This window comes from Xiphias gladius, chromosome 4, assembly GCF_016859285.1.
Source record: "Xiphias gladius isolate SHS-SW01 ecotype Sanya breed wild chromosome 4, ASM1685928v1, whole genome shotgun sequence".
NCBI lineage: Eukaryota > Metazoa > Chordata > Actinopteri > Istiophoriformes > Xiphiidae > Xiphias > Xiphias gladius.
In genome coordinates this window covers 5,733,520-5,739,519 of record NC_053403.1, presented here as the reverse complement: position 1 = coordinate 5,739,519, position 6,000 = coordinate 5,733,520, and the positions used below count along the sequence as shown (strand labels likewise).

Genomic DNA, 6,000 nt, shown 5'->3' with positions numbered 1-6,000 from the left:
GCACGCCCCTGCCTGCTGTGAACGGACACCCCTTCCGTGGAGACATTTCATCTCCTATTGGTCAGATTTTCCGTCGCTCTGGTTCCAGCGCCGTCTGATTGGCCGCTGCCGGACGGTCGGGCGAAGAGGCATCTTGAGGCTCGCGCCGTGCCAGCTGTCCTCGCGCACTCGGCTGGTGCTGGGCAACGGAGAGAGAGAGAGAGAGGCTCAGGCAGAGGAGGGTCTGGAAACCTGAAAAAAAAAGGGTAAGAAACAGCCTAAAATATTGGAAATATTAAAATATCAGGGCTTATTTTCTATATAATAGTAGCAGTTCAAAAATATAAATGGATTTTATCACAGATATTCTCATTCTCATTCTCATTCTCATTGATGCGTTATATCCTGTATAACGTCAATAACCATAGGGCTCTAATGTCCGTTAATTTCCCACTTGGCAACGTTAAATCGGTTTATTATCAGAGATTTCGCCTGATTATTTTACATTTCCAGGTACCCAAATGGTTTTTGTCACCGTTTATATTTGATTGGGAATTAACTAATTCGAGCCAGTCTCTATTTCCAAAACAAAACAAAAAAAAGTGACTGTGTGAATTACAGATAAAATTACAGTGAAAAATGGAATTTTGGTCGTATGCTGCAAGCTAGCACCCTGTGGCGAGAAAATATGGGTGAGATGTGAGCTAGTGTACGTGTGTATATCTGTGTGTGTGTGTGTATTTGTCGTGCCATCAGTGCAATAAGGCTGTGTGTAATGTTTGTGTGTGTTGCCCGTTATGTAAGTCTGCTTTTCGTTTATAGGTTATTCTCTGTTCTGCCAAATATACTGAGTTACGGTGGTCATGAAGAGGAGGGTCTGCAAGAGTCGTCATGCATACAAACCTCTTGCTAGTGTGTGTGTGTGTGTGTGTGTGTGTGTGTGGCTGAGTACAGCATTTACACTGAACAGGTGATATGATTCCCTGTTTTAGCCCCTTTTCCTTTGTTGGTTTCTGTATGGAGGGTTTTGCACATGGACCTGCTCTGGTTCGTGGATAAGGGGGTGTTGAGACTGTAGCATCATTTGGTTTAAGGATCCTCCAGGGTACTTGGGGGGGCTCCAGGGATCCTCAGTGCAGCACAGTGAATTGAATACATTAGAAAGGATCCTAATAAGATGACTCATATGTTGGCTTACACATGGTATATTCCAATATGTTTGCATCTATTCCATTATTATCATGGAATGTCTTTTAGTCTGCAAAATAGTTAACTGTAACTAAGTAAATCACAAATTTACAGTGATATGAAATTAAGTGAAGAACCCAACATTCTCATGTTTGAAAGGCTGTAATCAGAAAATATTTAATACATTTACTTGGGAAATTGGTGGCAGGTTGGTGCAGTGGTTTGCACTGTCGCCCCCCAAAGCGAAAAGGTTCTGGGTTCGAGCCTTCCTGGCCATTTATCTCCCTGTGTATGAAACAGATCTACTGTTTATTTTCCTTGATTATTCAGATGGTCTGTAAAATGTCAGAAAATACTGAAAAATGCCCATTCTACATCCTAGAGCTCTCTTCAAATTGACTGACTGGCTGTCCAAAACCCACAGTTAACCATTAGCAAATCCTCATATTTAAGAAGCTGGAACCAATAAATGCCTGGTGTTTGTGCTTGAAAAATAATTTAAACCGATTACTAAAGAATTCATGGTGTTGCAATAATTGCATTTGAAAAATGACTGAAGTACATGTATGAAGAATGTGAGAAAAGTTCGAACCCTGAAAATTTCTCACCTCTGCACACCTGCCCTAGCTACTAAGTGAAGTGGACGCAATTGAAGGATTTTTGTTTTGTTTCTGAAAGTTACAAAACTTGAAAATGTACGACTTCATATTTGCAACCCCAAGGACCGTGCGTGCTAACTACACATACTGTATTGTGTAAGTGCTATGCGAAACGTCTACAAGAACTTCAAGCAAGTCCAGTTACCTTCGCATAGCACTTACAGAATACCATGACCTGGATGACTGAGAATCTTCACAGATACACATACTGTATGTATATGTGAACATGCCTGCTTCTGCAGGCAAACAATGTAGCATAAATAGAAAAACGAGTGTATTTGGTGTCAGCATCTTTGTCATTTTTGGAGTATATCAGGACTTTAACCGATAGCATGTAATGTCTGTCCTGATGTTGGCGCTAAAAGGGAAATGTCCTCAGGTAATTTGAAATCAAAAGGACTCATCCTCCGAAAAGCATTAAAATGCTCAATAAATGTCATATATATCTTCCCATCAAAGTTGATATTTTTGCCTGTAGGTGGTGCCAGAGATAAGTTAGGGGGTAGGTCAGAGTAAAGGTCGAAGGCAAAAAAAAATCTAACAAATTCTAGTAAAATACTGTCAAAATCTTTTTAAAAATGTTCTTCGCTAGTTTCTTGAGTAGAAGAGGAGGGAAAAGGGCAAGTGTGGGAAAATATGGAGATACATCTGACTATCCTTCACAAAAATGCACAAGTACAGCATGATAAGAATACACGTAGAGAAAGAGAGAGGGACAGAGAGATGCCCCTAATCCTCAGAGTGATGTCCTAGTTTGTAATGTGTTGTTATTGTCTGTTTATCTGTGCGTGATTCACTAATTGCTTATTCATACATGAACCTCTTTAAACCTCATTCTGTGTGCAAGAGTGTGTGTGTGAATTTGTGTGTGTTTAATGTCTATTCTTATCTCCAATTGGTTGTAAATTTGTCTGATGCACGTTTGTTCTGGATTTTTAAATAGCTCTGCTGTTCACACACACATACACACTAACACACACTCTCTGGCTTACTTATATATATGCAAAGTAATACATACTCACACACACAGAGACAAAAATTGACACTTGCGCACAAATACACACTGTACACCCTCCCTCCCTGTGGTGATTACTCTCCAGATCAAGCAGGAATCAGCAGCTGTCTACTTCTTTCTTCTCACTTACACCATGCATCAACACACACGCACATACACACAAACACACGCTCAAACAATCACACACACACACACACACACACACACACACACACAAACACACACACAAAAAATACACATATGTCACATATGTAGTCTGCACTTGGCCAGAAACAGAACAGACATCTGAGGATGTCAGCAGCTACTACGTCAAATTTAAACTGTTTCTAAACATGCAGGGTTTTTTCTAATAATAGATTTGACTTTTCTTCATCACAGTCTGAAGATTTTATATTTTATCGGATTTTTCTTTTTGTTTCTCACTACATCTCTGCCTCTGCTAATAAGATTTAAACATGCCTATAATTAATTTCTTGATAAGTATAGTGTTTTTTTGTGTGTTAAGTTTAGTTTAGTTTTCAAGGTGCTTTTATCTCTCTTAGATTTTACTATATAATGGAGATGACTGCTTTGAGGTTATATGAGAATATTTTAGGTATTTTCGAGGATTTTTAAGGAAGAATTAAATTTAAAGTGTTTTTATTAAATTGTCATATGCCATTAGGCCAATTAAAGATAAGCAACACCTAATGAAAACACAGGGGGGACTTCCACAGCAGAAAGAATGAAAGGAAGCATAATTAAGTTAATTCAGTTTTGTACTTGCAAATTATTGTCTTGATACATGGACAGACTTGTTTAGTCTATAAAATAACACTAAATTGTGAAAAATGCTCATCATAGTTACCCGGAACCTAAAGTTACGTCTTGTGTTGTTGGGCTAACAGTCCCAAACCCAAAAAGATATTTGATTTACTATCATATATGGCCCGAAAAAAGCAGCAAATCCTCACATCTGAGAAGCAGTCACCAGCAAATGTTTTGAATTTTAATTTGCAAAAAAGGCAAATTATTAAAATAATATTAATTTTCTTTCAATTTTCTTTCTTTCTTTCATCAGTTTATATCTGAAACACAAACTGTGAAATGGTTGTGTGTCTGTTATGACTACAGTTGTTGTCACGAAGCTGTGTGTCTGCGTGACGTTGGGAAGCTGTGATATTGGGAGTCTGAACTAAGTCTGCCTGCTGCTCCTCATTCATTTTTAATTAACACCCCATTAAAAAAAAAGTCTGCATGGAGAGAGGAGAGAAGTGAGGGTGTGTCTCTCTGTGTCCATGTGTGTTAAATTGTGTGCATAAGGTGTTTGTGTGTATGGGAACTTGCTGTGTGCATGTGCATCTATTTGTGAGCGTGCATTTGTCCATTTGTGTGTGTGTGTGTGTGTGTGTGTGTGTGTGTGTGTGTGTGTGTGTGTGTGTGTGTGTGTGTGTGTGTGTGTGTGTGTGTGTGTGTGTGTGTGTGTGTGTGCGCGCGCTGAAGCAGCTGGTTACAGCGTGAGTGAGAAATGCTGCCTGGTATGTCACTTTATGTCTGTGTGTGTGCGTGCGTGTGTTTCTCTCTGGCTGTCTGTCATACCCGCTATGACACAGCAGAAAGCAAACACACACTCACACCGCAGACCTACACTGAAAAAGTCTAAAATAGATCTGTGATTTTCAGCCTGGGGATCTTTGGAGTTGGAATTTTTGCATACAGTGAGTGAGGCCATGCAGCCGTTATACTGTAGACAATAGGGTCCACCTTTGTAGATTTTATCGAAACTACGCTTTTCCTTTGATTTTAACCTTCTGCTCACATGAAGCCATTTCATGTTTTAGTTTGAAAAAGGAAATGTAGCTTTTCAAATTGCTTTTGCCGACACAGACGGTTGCCGCATAATGGTAATCTAGGGGCTTTGACATACCAAGATGGCCTTAAGAACTAGTGGTAACGCAGACCACGGGCTGGACCTCCTAATGTTGCTTCACATCACCTCATGACATCTCACATTGCGTCATGTCACATCACTGCTCCTCACTATGCCTCACAACACCTCACTGTGCTTCATGTCTTATTACATCTCCTTGGTCACCTCAAGTTGCATCACATTTCTTAACTTTGCCTCAAATCTCTTCAAGTTGACCCACATAATTGGTAAAAAAGTCTGTTTCTTATAAAAAAAAATCATAAAAATATCATTGAAGGACAAAAAAATGCACACCGTCTCCATTTACTACCACTGTACAAAAATGAAACCAAAATATCCCGGATACGGGTACTACCATCTTGCTCTGGTGACGTCATTTGGAGCCAAAGTCTACGCAGTAGTGATTGATTATAGCATCAAATAAGTATTAAAATTAAAACCAAACTTATCACGAAAAATGAACACTTGAACAGACATCATAGTGATATGAACTACCTAAAATGACAGAGACCACCTTTGAGAAAAATTTGACGTGTACTTTGACTTTTTAGTTTTGCCCTTGCCCCATTCGCTTACATGGAGGGGGCAGGGCTATGAACTATATTACAACCAGCCACCAGGGGATGATCAAGATATTTTGGCTTCACTTTTAGGGAGCTGCCATGTCATCTATCTTTATATACTGTCATTTGGTCAAACATAAACGGCCCTAGAAGGGCCAGTTTTCTAGCTCTTCTTGCTCGCTCTGTGAATACTCATTTGTCTTTGTAGCCCATCACACATACACAATGAGAACTCTGTGTGTGTCCATACTGTATAATAACAGTGTCGACTATACTGTCAATTAATCGATTAATCAATTGACAGTAAATTAATATGCAAATAATTTGAAAATTATTTTTGTCATTTTTCAAGCAAACATTTTCTGGTTCCAGTTTCTCAGGATGTGAGTATTAGCTGCTTTTCTGCATTTTTTAAAACAGCACTCAGCACACTTCCAGCACTCAAAAGCAAGTAATCAAGAAAACAATCACCAGATTAATCCATAATGTAAAAATGATAGTTTGCAGCCCTATAGGAAAGCTGATATATAACTGATTATGGAGAGCAGGAAGGGACAAAACGGTGGTTTAACCTGCCAAGACTAAGAGGAGTAACCAGTCTGTCTCATTCTTTACTAAATGTTGGCTAAGATGCACAATTTTCATGTTTGCTGACTGAAAATGAAGCAAGAGCTGGGCTCCAGACTG

General features: G+C 39.2%; 1 protein-coding gene across 2 annotated transcripts in view; it reads left to right on the top strand.

The window, feature by feature from the left end:
• The first annotated feature begins 212 nt into the window (after nt 1-212).
• LOC120789413 (dihydropyrimidinase-related protein 5-like) overlaps nt 213-6,000 on the top strand; it is a 30,416-nt gene continuing 24,628 nt past the window's right edge. For both annotated transcript variants that reach the window (XM_040126118.1, XM_040126117.1), the window contains exon 1: nt 213-245. The gene's annotated coding sequence lies outside the window, so the exon portion shown is untranslated. The remainder of the gene's footprint in view (nt 246-6,000) is intronic.